This window comes from Chlamydotis macqueenii, chromosome 2 (assembly GCF_036417535.1).
Source record: "Chlamydotis macqueenii isolate bChlMac1 chromosome 2, bChlMac1.mat, whole genome shotgun sequence".
NCBI lineage: Eukaryota > Metazoa > Chordata > Aves > Otidiformes > Otididae > Chlamydotis > Chlamydotis macqueenii.
The window spans coordinates 130,548,171-130,570,691 of NC_141557.1; the positions used below are offsets into that span (position 1 = coordinate 130,548,171).

General features: G+C 39.0%; 1 long non-coding RNA gene across 1 annotated transcript in view; it reads right to left on the bottom strand.

The window, feature by feature from the left end:
* LOC147601825 (uncharacterized) overlaps positions 1–22,521 on the bottom strand; it is a 388,814-nt gene that overhangs the window by 4,541 nt on the left and 361,752 nt on the right. The window lies entirely within an intron of this gene.

The window sequence follows — 22,521 nt, forward strand, 5'->3', positions numbered from 1 at the left end:
AGTCTCTGCTATTATCTATCCATGGTCAAGAAGAACAATTTCTTTAGGATGCCACTCGGCATTTACCATAGCCTTGGGCATGTGGCAACCAGAACAGTAAAATATCCTTTTGGTAGATACACAGACATCCAGATAAAGCTATTCCTCACTACTATTTTGGATCAAAAAACCTCCTATAGCAGCACCTGGGAAATCTGCGTAACAGCTTGCTAACTGAACTATTTCCATGCCTAATACACTCCCTTTATGTGCCTTAGTCCAACACCTTCCACGTACACATTTTTCTAAAAGAAGAGAAAAAGTTTGCTGCCTTGAGGGAAAAATGTTTAAGTATTGTCCATAGCTATACTTTGAGGCACTTGCTATAATTAATCTTTTTCTTCAAATCAGTGCTGCTGTCCTCAGCCATATAACAGTTGATGGAGAAATAACTACTCAGTAGAATTTGCAGAATATGTGTACACACAGATCTTCTGTTCTAATAGAATTTCACTAATGATAGGATTGGCTGGTAGCTTTCACAGAAGACAGTGAGGATCGGTGATAGTTTTGCCCTTTGATTAGATAATGTCGATCTTATCTAAAAAAGACTGAAAGGGTCCTCCAGGCTGATATACTACAAAAGCCCAGAATAATGCAAGGTCCTATAATTCCTTTTTTAAATTGCTGAAGCTCTGACTTAAAATAGTTGAGTTTTGCCCCTAGATCATTTACTGAAAAACTACTTGATACTCTCATGTTTGTGGTTAAAAACCTTCTTCTAATTTCCAGCCTCAATACTGTCATAGCTAATTTATGACTTTGTCTTGTTTCACTGCTGTCCTTTAGTTTAAACAGCTGTATTATCTTCCTGGTGTTGAAAGAAAAAACACCCTCAAGTCATTTTTATAGAGAATACCTCAACCTTTGATTTGTTAAAAAAATTCCATTGCTGTCACTTGCTATATAAAAGGCTTTTATTCTTGCGATCTTCCTAGCAGATATTCTGTGCCTCTGTCCCATTCTGAATCCTTCTTCCCTGGGCATGGACAGCTACTGTTATACATGGAGACCTACCAATGATTCATATAAAGGCACTATTATTTCATTCCCTCTTAGCGGATATATCCTTCCTTGCCTGTTTCACAGACACATCACATCATCCAGGTTTCCTGTGACTGACCAGCATACACAAGCTTTCCTCCTCCTCTGTCATTCTCAACAGATGAGCTCCCAAGTTTATAGCAGAGATTCTTGCTATTAGTCCCTAAGAGCACGATCTTTTACTTTGCACTCTTGATTTCCTTCCCATTTCTATTACTTGGGTCCTCAAGGTCATTCAACTTTTGTCCTAATCCCCTCCTTATCCAGCTCAAATGCTGGTTTCCCATAAAGCACGCTGTAACACAGCAGGCTGTCCTGAAGTTTGATTATACTTTGGTTGAAATCCTACTTCTTTCTGTGCTCTCATTTCCCATCAACCATCTGTCTCTACCCTATGTTCAGTATAATTACTCTTACTGAGAAGGAAAGCAAAATATTAATCTGGTCTTGGATTATATTTTGATTATCTTTAAACTGTACCTAGTCATCACAGCATGGCATAGTGATTATTCCTTGACCTCTTTTCTCACACAGATACATGTCTGGCAAATCTGCTATTAGTTTTAACTTTTTTTTTTTCTTTAAAGATAGAGCTTAGTTGAGCTTTCAAAAAATCCTCAATTTATCTCAGTATACCTTGGCTTTCTAAGCAGAGCTCTCTTTACTGACCTCTCTGCTGTATGATTAATCCCAATACACCTCTCTCAGTCTTCAAGACCCTTCTTCAATTTTTTGCTTACCTACAAGCTCCAGACAGCTTTCACACAGGTAACACAAGACTTCTAGTGCTTCTCACCCGTTTCCTTCATTTCTCAGTTCAGCAGCATCACACATTGACACAAATCATGGGTAGCATTTAGGTCTGGTGTGGTTAGACAGACCTTCCTGAGAGTCATAAGAGTCCTTGTGATGCACAAAGGATGTTGAGATGCATTTGCAGGGTGACTTCCCATGAGACTCTGCCCTAAAAACAGTTTTGGGATATGCAGGTTGGACTCTCTCCTGTATGTCTAAGTCTCTCTTGTACTGAGGAGCCCAGAACTGGAACGAGAACTCCAGATGTGGCCTCACCAGTGCTGAGTAGAGGGGAAGGATCACCTTCCTCGACTTGCTAGCAATACATGGTCGAATGCAGCCCAGGACATTCTTACCATTCTTTGCTACAAGGGCACATTGCTGGCTTCTGTATTCGTCATATCATGTACTTGTCCCTAAAACTGTTATTCCTGACACATTCCTATAAATTATTTGGAATACTTTCTGAATTTTCTCAGTTGCATTCATTATTGCTGTTATAACATTCCCATTCATTATTTTTTCACTTTAAATTATCTCCCCAGTGTCTGTGTAATAACTATATTCCTGTCCATTGTATCTTCTTTTTTTTTTTTTTTTTTTCTTGAGTGGATGTTTCCTCTTGCTGAATAAGTTTATTTTTCTTTATATATGTCCCACTATTTTTTTCAATTGCAGTCAATCTTGGTTACTTTTAAAAAAAAAATAATTTTTGAAACTTCAGTAGTTCTGCATTAATGCTCTTCCTACACTTTTTAAATCAGCATTTTAAATTTAATAGAATGACTAAGAGTCCAGCATCATCCAAATTTATTTTCAATGTCTGACTCAGACAAGGTATTAGATCTAGACTACCTTACGAAATGATTTGACTATGCTAGAAGGAAGCAACATTATCTTTACTTCCTGAATATTTTCCTTGCCAATTATTGTTTCCCAGATGGTCTCAAGTCATTATAATCCCACATGATACATGCTTTGCTTTCTCCCAGATTTTATTTTATGATATTTTTCCAACACTATGGCTTCCTTCTTTTACCTTAATCACAAGTGTTAAGCCTTCACCATCCAAAACATGAGTCAGTCTTTCATATGACAGATCACCAATCAAGTAATATATGAGTTATCACAGCAGATCAAACCAATGTCTTTTCTTTGAACTGGGAGAATATCAAACTTTTCAGAAAAAAAAAAAAAGTTAAAAAATCCATCCTGACAATGACTTGCAATGGCATGTTATTGACTAGTTTTTTCCAGTGCAGGAAGTTAGGGAAAGACAATGTCTTGAGGCATGAAGGTGTGCAATTTTTTTTGGTAATACAGATATTGTATCTTATTGGGTGGAATTGCAGATACTCTTAACAGGTGAAAAAATGCTGAGTCCTCCTTAAAGCCTTGCTCTGCTCTGCAACATTTTGTGCCAGGGAGCTCCACAGACAGGTGGTTCCCAAAGTATGGTCTGTGTACCACCAGGTCTGCGAGGCCAGGGCCCATGGCCTGCAGCACGTTTGTAGGCCTGTGCTCTCTCAAGTTGTTATACGGGGCTCCAGTGAGCCAGGAGAAATTCCTACATGCTTGGGTTTCGTCAGTGGTCTCAAACTATGCCTGTAAACACATTCTTCTCCTTACTATTTTTAAATATAACATTTTTTTAAAAAAAATTGTTATGTTCCTATGCTCTTTCACTGTGAAATAATTCATACACATTTGAGCAACCCCCCTCTGAAATACTGATTATTATAAATGCTTATCTTGTTAGACTTTGTTCTTTCATATAAAAATCACTCCAATTCTCTAATCGTTCTTATTACCTTCTGCTGGATCTTCTCAATACAAGTGATGGAAAGTAATTCAATATTATAAGTAAATAGCAAAGTTATGACATTTAATTGTGACATTAGCTTTTGATATACTTTGCAATGTATCTTGTTTATTACTCTGAACATTACTGCAAAATGAGTAGTTATTTTCAGTGTTGTTCAAGGAAGAATTCTTAGAACTTTATTTGTGTGGCTGTATTCAGTGTAGAAGCCATCAGCAGCTCTGATTGATTACTCGAAAGCATCCCTTGCACTATTACTGACCCTGAATTTTCTGTTCTGACATTAACCTATCACTGACTTGCCAAGTTACCTATGTAGCTTAGTTTCTGTAACAATGCTCATATTAACCTACCTAATTTGCATTATTCCCACTTTTGCTTAATTAAGTCTTCATTGAATCGTAGAAATTCTGTAGTCAGGCCTAATTAGAGAGGACAGAAATATTAATTATGTGAGAAATTGTGAGATTTAATACAGAAAAGCTTTTTTAAAAGAGTCCATAGATTATGTAGTTTGGATTCTCTGCCACAAGCTCAAGTCACACTGAAGGCTCAGGGACAATCTTTCCCAATGCAAGACAAGTCCTAAAATGCTGGCACTTTATGAGACACATTAACTGCATCCATTCAGGTACTATTTCTACTTTCACATATCAAATGGTTCTCTGTGGAAGACAAGTTGGAAACACTGTCTATAAAACCAGTATCTCTTCTAAGGGAAAACTGTGAGAATAACTCAGATGGTAAATGTATACCTATGGTTTTTGCTAGATGTTATCAGGCTACTCTAGAGCAGGAAGGATCTAAAGAGGATCCAGACAATGAAAGGGACATATGTATACCCTTTAACATAAAAATATAATCACCATTTCACTTTATCTATGAGATCTAATCAGCTATTGACAGTAAGTATTTAGCCTGCTATGCTGTATCTGTGAAATTATCCGTAAAATTCATAAGTTCACAGTGGAAGTGCATTATTATTGTCATCTAAACTGTCACGTGATGGTGAGTTTCACAGTTTAAATATGACCTATGTTAACAAACATGTCCATTTGGTTTGGTTTGGGGTTTTTTTTTAACTTGTCACAGTATTGTGAGGGAGTTGCTGAGTGCTCACAGGTATCACTGAGTTTGTTTGCAGAAGTGAAAGGGTATGCTTGCACTTTTTTTGAAGGCTTAAGAAATAACGAAAAGCAGAAAGGAAAAGCCTGAATTACTACAAGTTGAGAAAAAGGTGAGTCAGGTAGAAATTCCAGGAACATGTAGAAATGATGGTTGGACTTGCAAGACATACTATATTTTCTGAGGCTCTGTAAAAGTTTTCTTCTTAGGTTTGCAGACTCCACATTTTCACCATCTGGTAGATGACTCCATCAGAGGAAACAGAAACAACCCTATTCACTTAGTAGATGACCAGCATACAATTAAGGAATGTATACAACTATGAAGGCCTCATGCTAGATCTCTGTTACTTTAAATGCATGTTACAGATCCTTATTTTTTTTTCCTGGAAATTATTAAGATATCTGACTATTTGCCCAGATACTCTTAACTGCTGCTGGCTATAAAGCTCTGGTTTTTTGATGCTTATTGTTTTTATTTTATTTTCCTGAGTGGAGTCTGCTGTTCTCTTCTGACTATAAAGAATCTATATATATATACAAATTCATGCTGTGCAGACATTTTGAAGGTTGAGAAAAAAATCTATTCAAAATCAGAGAGAGGTATGTCTTTATGAATGCAATAAAATATTAACAAGTAATTAGTTTGCACTAAGCTTAAAAAATCCTAGCTGCATCAGCAAATGAAGGAATTTGTTTAAGGAATACCAATAAATCTATTGTTTGATAGTTCTGCTCAAGGAAAGGTGGAAGTATTTTCAAAATGGATGTAATTTTATATTTGTACTTGCAGATTTTTTTAAGAAATTAATAAATAGGAATATTATTATGGTGCAATGCATTTTCCCTTTGCAAAATCACAAAAGGTTAAAACTGTGCTTTTTGTTTTATCTGTTGTTGATGTGAACAAGTGAAATGTTTTTTACTCCGGTACTCTCCATATTCCCGTTATGCCCACACAACAGCTCTTAAAATTCATGTTAAGTGCCTTGTAAACTAGCAGGTTAAGTAACCAAACCATCAAGGTAATATAGGAAACTGTTCTTAGCAAGATATAATTTTTTTAACCATAAATTCAACCAACAGAAGAATAGAAATAAGGATCAAAACTTTTACCAAGCTAGTAGGCTCTTCGTCAAAGCTTCTTTGCTCTTGCTTGGAAGTTCTCTACATGGATATGCATATTAGAGAAGGAAAGAAGTCAGTAAGAAATCTCGTTTGCTTACTAGTATTTATGATGACTATACAACAAGTTTTGGCCTTGAGAAAAAGCTTATGTTGAAAATCAATGGTTGTGCTTAAAAATGTGTCTTATATCACTTTCTTGAAAAGCACACCACGCTGTGTTAATGGGCAAAATAATGAACAACAGTAAACAACATCCATTCATGCAGAGTACAGTTACCTACTGCAAGGTGCAAGAAAGAAAAAAGTGAGAAAAGGGCGGTCATATGCAAACTGTTACTCTTTACCAGTACCAACATATACTAATACAAACTTGAAAGTGTTATGAACCTTTGAGTAAAACTGGGAAATTCACAAATACTGCATTAAACAAAAAGAGAGGCTGACGAAAGGCTCTTAAGCAACTGCAAGATTTTCTGTGTGAGAAACACCCTTCTGACTTTCTTATGTTTGTCTTCTGCAATGTCTGTACCACATCAGCCTCTGTACCTCAGTAAGGAATTGCCAATTCTTCTCTTGTGCTCCTCAATACCACATCCCAGCATGGTTGCTTGGCCGGGTCTGTCATCTACCACTAATCCCGCCTGAGAGATAGTGCCTTAGCACAGGAGATGATGTGATGCTACATCATGCATGTCACTATGCAAGCCAAAGGACTTCAGGGACCTTGTGTTCACCTGATTGAACTGATACATGATCCAGCATTTGCAGTCTTATACGTAGGTCCTCTGGGAAAGTGAGAGCACTGCAGTATCAATAAGTAAAGTGCAGCTGCTTCTCTGGGAAACTTTGTTTTTCTCAGATATAGCAATTAAATGCAACATGTCTTCTCAACATTCACCTTTCTACATAATTTTTTCTAAAGCCAATAAATTTAAAGGGTTGTCTTACAATGTCATATGTCATAAAATGTCATATCAGTACAGTATTTTAGCCACTGAGATATCACTGCTACCTCCTGTGGAACCCTGGTGAAAATGTTCTCACACTTATATTTAACACCTCTAGCATCTGAAAAGTCTATTTTTTCAGCGTAGGCAGCTTCTTGTATGCAGTTGCTTATTTTATGAATGCTAGTTTTGTGGTTGCGCCACTGTGGGGCTGTGGCTGCAGTGGTGATTACTGTTTGTCTTTACTGCCCAGTGTGTCTTTTTTACCACTTACACAAGCAGCCTGATGTTGTGGTGGGGACAGCAGCCAAAGGCTGGCATGTAAAATCCAATATACAGAAGGCAATTCTGTGTGACTGCTTCTTAACATATTAACCTATAATTAGTTAAGAGCCAGTAAGCTACGGAAGAGGAGAAGCTTGAAACAGAACATTGAGTCAGATGGAAAGGATAGTTCACAGCTCCAGTAACCTCCCTGAAAGAGTTCACCTTTCCCTTCATGCAAGCACTGAAATTTTTTGTTTTGCAAATCATTTCCTCTTGTCTACCCATCCACTTGCATACCTCAATAATACTCAGCAACTTTTTACTGGTGTAAGCTACTTTTATTCTTCACTGTACAGATGGTTTGCTTTACAACCATAAAGCTGCTGATGGTACTTGAGCTCAAACTCTGCGTGGCAAAAGTGTGTACATCCCTTCCTCATATAGCCCCTCAGGGTTGTGCTGCAGCTGAAAACCAGAGATTCTTACTTGCAAATTATCTCATGTGTGCTCTTTCCTTTCAGACTGATATGCCAGCAAGCTATGGTGAGCCTGGCAGCCACTGGAATCATAGTTTATAAGTAGCTATGTGACAGATGTCAGACTGCTAAAATTTCCTTTAACCTTAATCTAGGCCATATGATTCATGTCAAGAAAAAAAGTAGCAGTCCCTTACCTGTACTTTTCTGCATTATGGTATTATGAAGAATTAGAAGTTAAGTAAGATTTTGACAATATTAGAAGAAATTATGTTGCTTGAATTGCTCACTGCATACAGGAAGCTACCAGAAAACTGAAGTACGTGGAATGAGGTCCTTTCACATTTCATTTATTAACTGTTTTCTGAAGGAAATTGTAGATCTTACAATGTACTGTTGATTATAATGGCACTGGCAATGAAAAGAAGATGAAGAACTGAGAAAAAGTACAAAAAAATGCTGGCATTCACTTTAAACCGTTACTCGATGAAGGCAAATTTACAAGAAATGTAGCAGTTAGGAGAAAATGTGGATGGAGGTTTGCAGGTAACAGAATTTTGGAGGTACCAGCAGGAAACTGCTCCATGGGAATGTGGCTACAACAAGAGCTACAGTTAAATCACCTTTGTAAATACTTTGTTTAATGAGATCTGGCTATTTGCAGAGACATAGAAAAGAGGTTATTCGCACTGCCTAACTTTAGGCACCTAAACTAGGAGTCTGATCTCCTGTATAGTCAATGTAGGCTTCTTTAGAGGGCTGGCCAAGATAAGGAGGTTAACTCTGATGTTCAAAGTCATCTTCATTATGAACATATTTGTCATAACTGATGAAATAAGGAGATAATCCTTACTTAGCTACCTATCTCAAGTGTTCCCAGTTAGAAGTTGTGAATAACCTCTATTAGATGCTGTCACATTAATAGTCAGCACATTTGTTCATGAAGCAAAAGCCACATTCCAGGTGTGACCATGTGACATTATGTTAGGAATGCGTGTTCTGAAATTGTCATTTCAATTTGCATTTGTTTTATTACTGATAACTATGTCTAAATGAGGTTATTGAAATAAATTGACTCTGCTTTTGTCAAGGGAGTGAAAACCATGCTTCCTCAGTGAAAACATTAATAAGTAATGAAAGGACAGAATAAGATTTAATTAAAAAGTCTTATAAAAGAAGATAGAAAGGCAGAATAAAAAGGCAGAGAAGTAGCACTAACTAATAAATGCAAATGAGGTGTCTTATTCAACTCTCTAGGAAGGAACAGTGACAGAGACAAGAGTGTTTGCTATTTTAAACTATGGAGAAACACTAACTATAGTACTGCCCTGACTTGGAGGAAAATGTTCTTCTTATAGGTACGAAAAGAAGAAGATGATGATGCAAAGTCAGAGTTCTGTGTTAGATTGCTTAAAAAGTGTCAAATTATAAATGCAGATTGAATTAATAGTTTTCTGATAACTACAATTAATTCTCCAAAAGCAAGTATGCCTCTGAAACTATATCTACATAGATCTAAGATAGCCTTTTAAATAAGAAGGATTAGTTAATTAATGAAATATTATTACATATTTTCTTTTAAGGGGGGAAAAAGTGAGGTGCACTGAAATCAGAAGTTCTTCACCAGCAGATGTTGGCTTACAAATAATGCCAATTAATTCATTATGGATTGTTTTCATCAGCTTTTGCTCATCAACTCATCAATTTACCTGTGTCAAATCAACATTCCATTTAGTGGATTTAAAGGTTTACCAAAGAATTATCCATCTTGTTTTCACAGATTAGTAACAAATCTATGGATTTTCTTCAAAGAGAAATAATCTTTAAAATGGTTACAATTAAAGGGCACACCTGGAACTCAAAGCAGTAGAAGTATTATAGCAAGGATACCAGTTTGTTACTCTGTGTAAGATGACTGAAGATGCTTACAGAGAATGAACAGAAAACAGAAAAAAACAAAGCAGACTATGTTTTTCAGTTCCTTAGAGAAATCTGAAATGGTGCTTGCCATTGTCCTTCACTCACTGATATTCCATAGTATCTCTAATAACCAAAGCGAAGAATCAGGAACATCAAAGCCAGGGTCCAGATTATATTCTGTGGCCAAGTGAGAGACTGAAGAGATGTGTTTCAGTCAGGGAGGCAAAAAGAATTGGCATGGCATCAGAAAGTGACTGTACTCGAGAGACACAGTATCATCTGTCAGAAGCTCCATACCCTCCCTACATGCTATGCAGCTTCTACTTCTGTTTTACTAAGTACATGTAGCAGCGATATTTAATTGATATTGTACTGCATTGCATCTTAAAAGATAAAGAAAAAAGTAGACATCAAAAAAAGAAGAAAAAAGCACTTGTCATTTAACAATCAAACTTTTAGTAAAACTCTGATCTGTGTAACATGACCTAGCTATCATGTTACATGCCTTTGCTATATTTGGCATTTATAGCTGGTGAGGACATGTTCTTCTGAGTCTAATGGTATTAGCCTGAATTACCATGTCAGGCTAGTGGAGTAGGAGGGAGAGGCAGTGGAGAGAAGATGATAAAATAAAGGGGAGGAAAGTGAAAACAACTGGTGAGGAGTTGAAGAAAGAGAGACGGTGAAACACATTCCTGCTTTGTTCCAAGAATGAAAGGAAAAGGACAGTGAAGACAAGAAATGCAGCAGGGAAGAAGAGTTCAGGATTAAAAAAAAAAAAGGAAGAAAATCTGTGAAATGAAAGAGTCTGAGAAAATTATGTCTAGTAGGCAACAAATGGCTGAAACAGTACCATGGTGAGTGTTCTGGTTTTGTTTGGTGAGGGGGGGGCCTAAGGTGGTAGCTTCTGTAGGAAACTGCTAGAAGTCGCTCCCCTTTGTTCAGCAGACTCAGACAGATCTAGAGCAGACCCGCTGCTGGCCAAGGCCGAGCCAATTGGTAGCAGAATGTCCCGTGATAATGCCTCTGCGATAACGTATTTAAGAAGGGGAAAACAGGAAAAAAGGAAGAAGATGTGAAGCAGCTGAGCGGGGGCAGAGAGGGGGAGGTGTGAGCCATGTGAACCTTGCAAGGTCTCACCCTCTGGCCTCCCGCCGGGCAGCCGACTGGGCCCAACTTGGCCTGGCCTGGCTGCAGGAAGTGCAGAGGAGATGAGATGTGAGTAAGAGGCGTCTGCCAGACTGTTGTGAGGAACGGCTGCAGACCCCAAGGTCAGTTCAGAAGGAGGGGGAGGAGTAATGCGGCTCCTGGCCAAGATTCCCCTGCAGCCTGTGGTGACGACCATGGTGCAGCAGGTTGTCCCCCTGCAGCCCATGGAGGTCCATGGAGGGGCAGAGATCCACCTGGAGCCCGTGGAGGACCCCACGCTGGAGCAGGTGGATGCCTGAAGGTGGCTGTGGCCTGTGGAGGGCCCGCTGGGACAGCTGTTTTGGAGGGACTGCACCCCGTGGAAGAGATGACCCACGGTGGAGCAGTTTCACGAAGGACTGTGGCCTGTGGGAGGGACCCCATGGAGGAGCAGGGGAGGAATGTGGGGAGTTCTTCCCCTGACGATGAAGCAGCGGCATAAAATAACGCATGATGAACTGACTGCGACCCCAATTCCCTCTTCCCCCCCTGTGCTGCTCAGGGGGGGAAGGTAGTAGAGATAATGTTAAGCTTGGGAAGAGGGAGGAGTGGGGGGAGGTTATCTTGTTCCCTGTCTCATTCTCCTGCTAGTTTTAGAAATAAATGAGTATTTTTCCCCAAGTTGAGTCTGTTTTGCCCGTGACAGTAACTTTAAGGATTTCTCCCTGTCCTTATCTCAAACCTCGAGCTGTTTTTCCTTATATCATCTCTCCCTATTCTCTCGGAGTGTGGGGGGAGCGAGAGAGAAACTGCGTAGTCTGGTCCTGATCAGGGCTGAACTACGACAGTGAGCAAATTGTGGAAAATGTTTTTAAAAGGCTAACTCAAGAAGAATTCTGAATTTGATAAATGATAGTTTTAGTGCACAAAGTATAGGGTATAGTATTGCATATTGCACAAACAAATTTCAATACATTCCAGCTAAACTTAGTGAATTCCTCATATTCAGTGGATGGATGGTATGTAACTGTTCATGGGTTATTTATACAAGTCTTCTGGAAATGCTTCAAAATGTATCTGTCCTGGTTAAGCATTTATTTAGGCTCCATCAAGAATAGATGGTTGTTCATGAGATCTGAACTGCCAGCTGGCCTTCTTGAGGGTTCCCCAGGACAACTGGATACTTTCCACTTCAACAGGAGACGTGTGCAGCTTGCCTTGGCTTGTGCTGCCAAATGTACCATGCGATTAGGGAAACACAGAATCACCAGAGGTCCAAAACATGGTTTTGAGAATATCTGCAGTCCAAGAAAGGACAGAGGCTTCCCAAACAGATTTGAGAGTAGCATCTCACATGGAAGGGAAAGCTAGGAGTAGGCATGGATATACCTCTAAGAATTGAATGAAAACACTCTACCCAGAGAAGCAGCCTGGTGAGGTATGGAAGTTGGATAAGCAGTCAGATATGTGAATTGTGAAATATAACAGAAATATTTTCACTTGGATGTTTTAAAGCACTCTTCTACACATGGAAATATATACATTATAATTAAAGATTCTTATTTAAAAAGCTTTAAAATTAGAAGGGTTTTGACCTTTACTTTCCTTACAGCAATCTCTATAGACACTACCAATGCCAAACCATCTTTCCTGTACTTAACACTGTTTCCTTTATGTGCCTTTATCCCTTAAACTGTCTTAAAAGTTGGAAGAAACTGCTTTCTTAGCATTTTTAAAAGAAATATGCTATTTATTATGCATCTGGAAATAATGCATTACATAGCTCCCCCAGAGCATTTTTTCTAATGTATATTTTGGGAACCTTAGACATTTTAGTTATTTTTATCCTGATTAGTTAAGTATAGATGTGAGTCTTGCTGACAGGCCATTTTTCAAAACCTTATCATATATCAGTGAATGGGTGGTCCTGATGTCAGGAAGCGATTGTGAAGGGAAAACCTGACTAAGGGGAGAAAGCGCATAGAGTTAAAATTTGCCCAGTATCAGGGGGGTCACCACATTAATGCTGTGTGGCTTTTTGTTACGATAATATTATTTTGAGTATGTGATATGATATCATTCATACATAGTAATTCAACTGTAAATTTGTGATATGAAATATTTAGGAGAAAAATGCCACAATACATAAAAAAATGTCATCCACAAGTTTCCACTGAAACCACAGGATCAAGTTTCACAATCTTCCCAAAAAACTTTCAGCCTCTGAAAATTTTCTGAGAGGTATTTACCCCAAGCATAAGCATGTCTTAATAAAACCTCTGTACTACGCACCCTGACAACTTTGCATATAAGTGGCAGTATTTTACTATTTTACTATGTTTCAAAGTGCTATGGTGAGGTTCTTTTTAAAAAACAACTGCTGTATACTTATCAGATCTATTACAGAACAAATTACAAATGTCAAAATATTCAAATGTTAAAACTTTATTTTCCTAGTGCTAGACCAGAGACCGGAAATTATGTGCTATTCCATTACAACACTGACAAGCAATAGCAGAGAACACAAACACAGCAGTATTTTGATTTGCTAGCTGCAAAGGACATACAGACTATTAGCAATATTTGAGGGCTGGTCCTTCTTTCCTCCATTACTGAATCAATATGATTTGCACAGTGGAAATTAAGGAATCAAAATCTCCCCTTTCTAGCCATCCACTTGCATGAGGGGAAGCTACAGGTCTAGTTCTTTAGTGATGATGGAGAGAGTGATATTTTTCCCATGTTGCACAAGTGTCCAGCTCACTGAGCCTATCAGAAACACGTCTCAATTGCTCAAACATAGTGTGCCAGCAACAGACTCCTTGGCACCCTCTTTGATGCGTTCCAAAAAACCCGAGGAAATCTTCTAACTCCCTGTTCCTCACAAGATCCAGAGTGTGATTCCAGCAGCCCTTCTGTATTTTGAACATTTCACACCTCCTCTGTAGTCAGTGTATTTCTTGCACGGTACAAACTAACTAAAATGAAGCCACATCAAATTTCTTTTCCAAAGGAAGCAAACTTTGGGTAAACATTGTTGCTTCCACTTGGCTGCACTAAATTTTATAGCATCCTCAGGAGGACCAGTTGCAAAAGACCATATGGCTCACAAAGTTTATCCTCAGATTGGTCAGATACCATACTACTGCAAAGATGCCAAGATCCCAAAGTTCTAATCCACATCAGAAAAGACCTGTCTTTTTCTCCCTTTTTTCAAGGCAAGAAGGAACTGTGGTGTGAAAATATTGCAGTCTATACTCTCTGTAACTGTCTTGTTTGCATATATAAATACTGCTTCTTTAAGAAAACCAGGCACTGGCACCAGTGTAAGAATGTATGTTTTAATATTTGTGCACATACAGGTATCAGTCTGTTTAGAGCGAGAAGGCTGAAGAACAGGCACACACAACTGGCACAAAAGGGAAGCTGACCTTTCAGTATTTACCTTGGTGGTGTTTTCGATGGCACCCACCTGGCTGACGTTGGCGACGCCATTTCGGAAAGCGCCAATAGACTTTGCAAATCTGAAAGCTTCTTTGCAAAGCGTTTACTATACTGCTTGCTTGAACTTCCTTTTCTGGGGCCCCACATTCTGTAAGCAACTAATTATGTGTTATAACACAGGCATTCAGAGAACAGTTCAGTGTTTTGATGTGTATAACCTGCACTCCTCAAAAGGTGCTATTCCTTCAAAGCAGCACCTCAAATCCTTACATACCCTCCATTAGCTGTAGCTGTAGGCTTGCCATCCACTGCAGCAGCTGTGGGTGCAGTGTAGTCCCCAGTTGTTGGCAGCAGTGCTCAGTTTTAATTGTCGGTCAGAGGAAAGGGAGACTTTGGATTACTGGATGCAGAACAGCAGGGTATGGAAGGCTGATGAAATGAGAGATTCCAGGGAAAAAGGAGTTCTCCTATAAACATCTCTTTATATTTTTCAGCCACCTGTATACCCATGCCCATACTGCTGCCAAATGTAGGAATTTTTAATGCATAATCCATGCCACAAAATTAAAAAGATGGTAAATAAATGGTATATCTATTTAGAAATATGTGTTCAGTTTTTCTGAGAGGTGAGGTAGGAAATTAGGGAATTGTAAAGAGACTGCTCCTAAGTAGGAATCAGAGATCCTGATATGAGGCATGTAAGTAAATGCAATAACAAGTTTGAAGAGGCAGAAAATAAAGGACCAAGTCTTGCTGTGAGAGAGAGGGGGTCTGGTTGCTTATTAGTGGAAGGACACAGCAGAAGTATGGAGGAAAGGGGGAAGTGTGAGACTGGGACAGAAGGAAGTGGAGAGGAGAATTTGGTGCTTGGCTGATCTCATTCAATCAACATTAGACACCATTAAGTTTAAAGAAGAAATGAGGGAAGAACGATTGTTCCTGCATCTCTTGCACTGCAGGCACAAAGCTGGAAGCTGCTGCTGATGAAGGTGGCACCCCCATCCACATCATGGCATTCCTGTGATGGTCTTACTCTTCTATGATCATATTAGTCTCTCCTTGATACAACCAAATGTGCCACATGGATCGATTCCCAAAGTCATCATTGCCTAAAAAAAAGATATGGCATCACAGACCTTTTCCTGATATTGGAGAATAATTTACCCAGTGTGAGGAATGAGTATTTAGAGGTGCTAACAGTCAAGGCTATGCACTGAATTGTAAATGACTGGCAAATAAGCTATTAATTAAAGTAGAAATTGATTCCATCTTGTGGGATTTAAGGAGAAATAAGATTCACACAAGGTCTTTTCTGAGTGCTCTTTTAGTACAGCTAAAGGCAGTATTTTAATTTTCAAATAATCCAACCCTATAATTAAAGTTACATTTTTGCCACAAATTTTAAAATATTAATGAAACTTGAATAAGTCTGGCCGAAGTGCTCCCGGGCAAAATATAGAAATATGCTAATGAGCACCTTCTTCAAAGATCTACTTATGAAAGAGCCATATTCCAACTGACAAAGTTCATTGCTTTCATTGTCCTTTGTAATTCTAATTAAATCTTCCCTTATGAATCAATTTTTAAACCATTCCTTCCTTTCATGCGCTTGTGGAATCATATATTTAATTACATTTATCGGGAAATTTACAGGAAATATAATAATAATAAAATGTAATAATCTTAACATCTTTGTTTGAAACGTGTTGATTTTTGCCATCTAGAATGAGTTACTATTGAAAACTGAGGTGATATGTAGGATGACATAAAATAATTCTTAATAAATGGATCATAACGGTCTACGCTGGTATAATTTACAAAAACCCTGTTTTGCACAACAAGGTATGAGTAATTTATATAGAAGAAAAAAGAATTACTAACAACCTATAATGGAAGCATTAGCGTGCTTAGTCATGCCAACATAAAACCAGCATTAAATATTCTTGCTGATCCTTGAACAATCCTGTTTCAGTGCTCCAGTTGCACTATCAGGACGTGGATAAAGGTAATTTCACCTGACCTTTAGGCTGTGGTAGCATGAGCTAATAAAGGACTCACAGCACCAACTCAGAATTGTAATAGCTAAATAATACAATTTGCCTGTCTGATCTATACACCTGTATAGATTCAGATTTGTTCAGAAGAAAAAGAAAGTGAGCTAACTGTGCAAGAAGTTACTCTCTGTTATCTAAAACTATCCTGTACTCTAGATGCACCACAGACATGATCTCCAGTACCTCCTTTGTTCCTTTGGCTTCTAGTGCTCCTGGGGGCTTCTGCCCCTCAAATCCCTTGAAAATATCAATCCGTTCTCTAGGGGAATGCTACCTGTGATAAATGGAATTATGATGCCTCTGTCTGGTTTTGCCCACATTAAAAAGAGGTGATTCAGCTGAAGCAAGGCCTGAGACTTGTAAATCATTCTGTATTTCACTGCCGGGATCTGATATTGAACACCTGCACCTAGAAGCGCTGGAAGTACCAGATCTCTAGAAGAAAGGTTGCTGCCAAGGAGCCACATACTAATGTGGCATGGATGGTGTGAGATGTTACAAATACTGATGCAGATGGTTCTGTATTGGCACTTTAACATGTTTATCAGATTAAGATGCTCTACAGATATCACTGTCAGCCCCATTTGTTGCTCACTTCCAGTCATAAGAAACTTGGTGTAAATAAGTAGACCTGTTATTCTCCTCCACCTCTCATCCTCAGCATGGCACACAGCTTTTATGACCCAGGATGATGTAGGAAGCAGAAGCTTTGTCCAAGATAGTGGCACAGTCATGAAAGAGGCTGTTCCAGGGTGAAAATGGGTTTCTTAGAGCTAGATTGCTTCAGGTCAGTCAAGACATCTGAAGTCCTCTGATTATGCTACAGAGAATTGAGTAAAGAAGAAGAGCAGCCTGTGCAGAAGCAGTTCCCCAGGTCCTTTTTTTTTTTTTTTTTGTATGTGTTTGATTTAAAAACCAAACAAATATGCACATAACAAGGACAAACCAGACCCAAGTATTTCTGTCAGCATGAAAGTCAAACATTTATGCCTTGCACAATTTCTAGCTCTGGGGTCAGAGCAGTCCTACTTCCTATACTTCTCATCCCTGTAGCCAGCCATGCATCTCTCCCAGCTCACTTAAAAGAGCTCTGAACTTGCAGGATTTGGAGCACTGCATTGCTATCAGTTCAAGGTGCTATGAGGTCAGACCTCTTAGTTTTGCAGGGTGATAGTGCTGCTGAAATCTGACATTTTCACTTGAAGTTATGGCTTGTCACCATCTGCCTTACTGCAACTGTGAAAGATAAAGCAGACAAACATTAATAGGACATCAAGTCTGATACCGATGCATTTCTGGCTTCCTTCCAGTAAGCAAGAGAAGTGACCGTGCCCCTATACTCAGCACTAGTGAGGCCACACCTCGAATACTGTGTTCAGTTTTGGGCCTCTCAGTATAAGAAGGATGTTGAGTTGCTGGACCATTTCCAGAGAAGGGCAATGAAGGTGGTGAAGGGTCTAAAGCACAAGTCTTACAAGGAGCGGCTGAGGGAACTGAGATTGTTTAGTTTAAAGAAGAGGAGGCTGAGGGAAGACCTCATTGCTCTCTACAACTTCCTGAAAAGAGATTGTATGGAGGCGGGTATTGGTCTCTTTTCCCAAGTAACTTGTGATAGAACAAGAGGAAATGACCTCAAGTTGCGACAGGGGAGGTTTAGATTGGATATAAGGATAAAAATTCTTTACTGAAAGAGTGGTCAGGCACTAGAACAGGCTGCCCAGGGAAGTGGTGGAGTCACCATCCCTAGAAGCGTTCAAAAAACATGTAGATGTGCCACTTCAGGACGTGGTTTAGTGGACATGGTGGTGTTAGGTAGATAGTTAGACTTGATGATCTTGGAGGTCTTTTCCAACCTTAATGATTCTATGATTCTGTGAAAATGCATATTTCACATAAAGGCCAGTCTTGAATTTATTGGCAATATAATATCTGGAATTCAAGGTTGGTGGCTTATAGATGCCCACAGTATCTTCTTCACCGTCAGTAGAACTCCTACTTTGTTCAGTGGCCAAAGTAGCTCAGCACAGATGCCTATATCATTTTTCCTACCCACTAACAAATTATTAATCTTTGTAAAGTGATGCACTGTCACCAGTCATTGCTCTTCCCATGTATCAAAACACTTTAAACAGGGAGTAGAGATGAGGCTTTGCAGACATCATCACTAGTAAAATGTATGGGGCTGATACTTGCAGACTGCCTGTGCCACAACTGTGCACACTTTGAGCTGCACAGGTCATGCTGGAAACCTACAAAGTCTACAAAACTCTCACCACCAAATTAAGTATTGATCCATCTCCGTTAGGCCTGGTGATATAGCAGGTGACCAGCATGACGTGGGTGAACTGCAGCATGTAAGCACGTAGGTTTGGAGGGAATAGGATTGACAACTGCCAGCGATGTCTTCAGGAGGTGGAAGTAGGCTGTGCTCTCCCACTGCAGATAAGCTTGGCTGTAGGTTAGGGGCATGGAAACCTTGGTACCTATGTTGCTAAAAGAGCAAAGGAGGATTAGTGGTAGGGATGGTGGGGCCCCATGCTGGCCTCACACCCAGGAACTATCATGACCTCAGTGCTCTATGGGAAGATGGGACAATGCAAAGATAGATGTCCACTGGAAAGAGCTGCCATTCCTCTGTGTCTTTTACAGAGCTCCAGCCTCCTCAAAGAGGCCAAGTCTCTCCCTGGCAGATAAAAGAAATGCCTGGTAGCCAGTGGGTCAGTGCCTCAGTGGTGAGTGGCGGTGCTGATGACGCAATGGCAAGGGAACCACCTCTGAGGCCTCCCCAGCTAAGAGCTCCACTACTGTAGGAACAGCAGAGGAGCTGCTTCCTGCAGCTACCCCTTTCCTTTCAAGGGGGCATAAACTGAGGAGTCTAGGTCTAGCAAGAGGCATTCCTGGCAATAATGACAGTGGATGCAGCAGTTCAAATGGTTCAGTTCTTCTCCACGGTCCCCAGTGAGGCCATAGGGATTTCATTTCTGTGCTGCTCTGGCCAGCAGCCCCAGCCATGAACACAGGCAGTGGAGCAGGGCTTCTCCTTCTGCCCTGGCTGGCCTCTGCTGGGCTGCAGCTCATCCTGCGAGGGGAACAGACTGCAGAAAGTGGCCGATTCACCTATGTTCTCCACGCAGCTCCCTCTATGGCTGGCATTGGAGACAGGACACTGGGCTAGATGAGCCATTGGCCTGACCCAGGAGGGCACTTCTGATGTCTTTTATTTATTCTTACTATTCAAGGATTTGCTATGCTTAGAATTAGATGCTCAGAAGAAAAAAAAACTGCTTCTAACTGCCTAAACTTCATAACATCTCTGTGGTATTGTTTTTGTGCCAGCCAACTCAGAAAAGGGATCAGGGGGGCCTGGGGAGATGGAATTTACCCCTCAAGGGAAAAAAAAACCAAACCAAAACAAACAAACAAACAAACAAACCCAAACAAACCAATCAAACCAACCAAACAAAACCAAACCTTAAGCATTTTTATTGGAAAGATCTTGGTCCAGGGACATACTTCTCCATAAATTCTCATTTTCAAACATTTTTCTCCCTTTAAATTTTGATTCCTACTCTAACTCATATGTTGATAAAGATGCTACTTTTAACAGTGATATTATATATCAAAATACTGATATTCCTGCTTCACTTTAGAAAGTTTTATATGGCTAAGTCAAGCCATTCCTTTTCCAGAGAAAAATCAAGGAATTAATGACTGTCATAGCATCAAACTGCACAGGACTGCACCATTACAATTAAACTGTTAAATTGTTAAGCCACTGCAATGTTAAATGCTCTGTTCTAACTGGCTGGAAGGCATTCAAACTTTGGTTTGTTCCCTCATACAAGTAATTCTATGAGTCTACAATTCATATGTATAAATTTATACATAGATTGTCAGCCACATTTCATGTAAAAACATAAGAAAAATACATGCAGTTCAGTCCTGTTTTTTTTCAAAACTTATCACAACAAAATCTACCTATCATGGAGTAAATGTTGGTTTGGGGCAAAATGCTCCAATCCTGTCTCTGTGGCAACACTGAACACAAAAGCAACTTTTAATTCAGTTAAATTATTTCATGGGGCAAATAGCTGGAGACAATGAAAACCACCAACAAAGTTCTCAGTCCTATTCCAAATCAATCAGCAGCAAAGAGACTTAGAACAAAGTGTTTCTGTGCTTAAGGCTTGAATTCGCTGGAGCCGTCTGGCTATATCTGTTCAGGCAGAAAAAAACCCAGCATGCTCATAAGTCCCCTATCCCTCCAAAACAAAAAAAAAAAGAGAGACGCATATGGTTATGAGCAGAAACAGGAGACTAAATCAACAAGGATATATATGGTACCATATGCCTTCTCCAATTAGTAGTTTATTTCAAATACATTCAATGTAAATACTGGTTTTCAGTGTGATTTCATTTTACGAGAAGTGTCCTCATCACTGAGTTACAAAAACGTTACTACGCATCTTCCTGGCTCAAAGTACACTTCATTATTTTGTGAAATAACAGTGACAGAGAGAATGTCATCCTGACTCCCTGTAATGTGTGGGTTGGGGAATTAATCAAGGACAAATAGGCTCAAATCTTTTCAGAGAGGGATGGAAATGGAAACCTACCCTTTCAGATGCTGACTGATTATCTCTCGTGGTACTGTGTAAGAGAAAAGGGAGTATATATTTCTCTTTTGTTATATTTTATGAACAGCCATATTGAAACAATGAATATATGTGCTAATATCTAAATGTCAGAGACTATTTCTGTGAGAGTCTAATTGCTCTTCATTTCAGGAGGTTTTTTTGTTTGGTAAACTAACTACTTTTTGATCTTTATACACTTAAGAGGCAAGGGGAGAAAATCAACCAGTTCTATAATAAACAAGAGTTCAGAAATCAGAACAATTTCTTGTATCTTTCTTTTAAAATGTATCTTCAAACAAATTTAAGTCATGGTATCTTTCTTTTTAATGATAACCTGCCTTCCATTCACCCCAGCTCCCCAGTGACCTGAAGCTCTAACATTTCTCCATTGTTTAAAACCTTTCTTGGATTTCATATTAGTTGCAGAATGATAACTGCTGATAACTTTTGTTCATTGTTGATCTTGGACAAAATTAAACTAAAAATATAAACTGTTCTTAATCTCAATTAGAAGAAAAGTAGAAGCTCCCCTCAGTAGACATAATTGCTTCCAATCACTGTAAATACACAAGAATGACTTTTTCAAAGTAACACAATGATAATCAAATCATAGTTCCATCCTCACGCAATCATTGTATTCAAATTGTAAAATGAAATTTTTAAAACTAGTAACATAAAAGTAAAATCTTCATGCCATCTATTAATAAATTCAATATTAAAAGTTATGTTCAAATAATTGTTCTAGAAATCATTGCATGACTTTATTGTATGTATTTAATGTTTCTTTATAACCCAATTTATATTTAACTATTTACTTTTACAGACCTTTGTGATTACTTTTTCAGTCACTTGTGTGAAATAGCTGGTGAGGACGGCGCAGAAAAGCATTTCTTCTAATTTTGTTCTTCATCATAGTGACGAATAATACATGATAATAGGTGTGGCTCCTTTTCCCAAAGGCTAGGAACTGTTGAGTGTTACAAGTTAAGTCCTGTTCTCTTAAGTATTTTTCAAGCTTCTCAGAGTGATAATGGGAAACCATGATTTTTGTGAACTCTGGTGGTGAAATACCAAAAGCGATGGATATAGAATTTTCTCTATGTTGCTATAATGTCTAAAGATAATCAGCATGTTGCACAAATCATATCAGAAAATGCATAGTGATAAAAGGAAATGCTTTGAAATGTTAGGTACAAAGTGTCCAGGCAATTGTATGACTTGTATGACCCCATAGACGATATGGGATCTTTATGCATCTTTTTACTCTGATAAATCTGGCCATAGAAAAGCTCTGTCCCATTGCTTTTTTTGTTGAGTTCTGTCTCCAAATCACCAATACAGTTCATGAGGTCCTCAACAATGGACGTGGCCAAGACATTTTCAGCTGAAGGAATCCATCTATCAAAAGATCTTGCAACATAGGAATAATTTTGCTTCAGATAAAGATTTCCCACCACACCCTAACAGCAAAACCCATCATCTGTTTACTTCATTTGTTGCCTTTGCCAGAAGCCTTTTGTGACAGCTTTTTTAAACCCGACCAGGCAGAAAATCAAAACACTACAGAGATAGTTTGGGCAAAAACTTAAAGCCAGGCTTTGAGCACAGTTCCTCCATTTTAGTCACCAACTTGCAGATGGATATATTTACCTTTCCCTGCTCTAGGTCTATTTAATTGTAATGGAACAGATTAAAC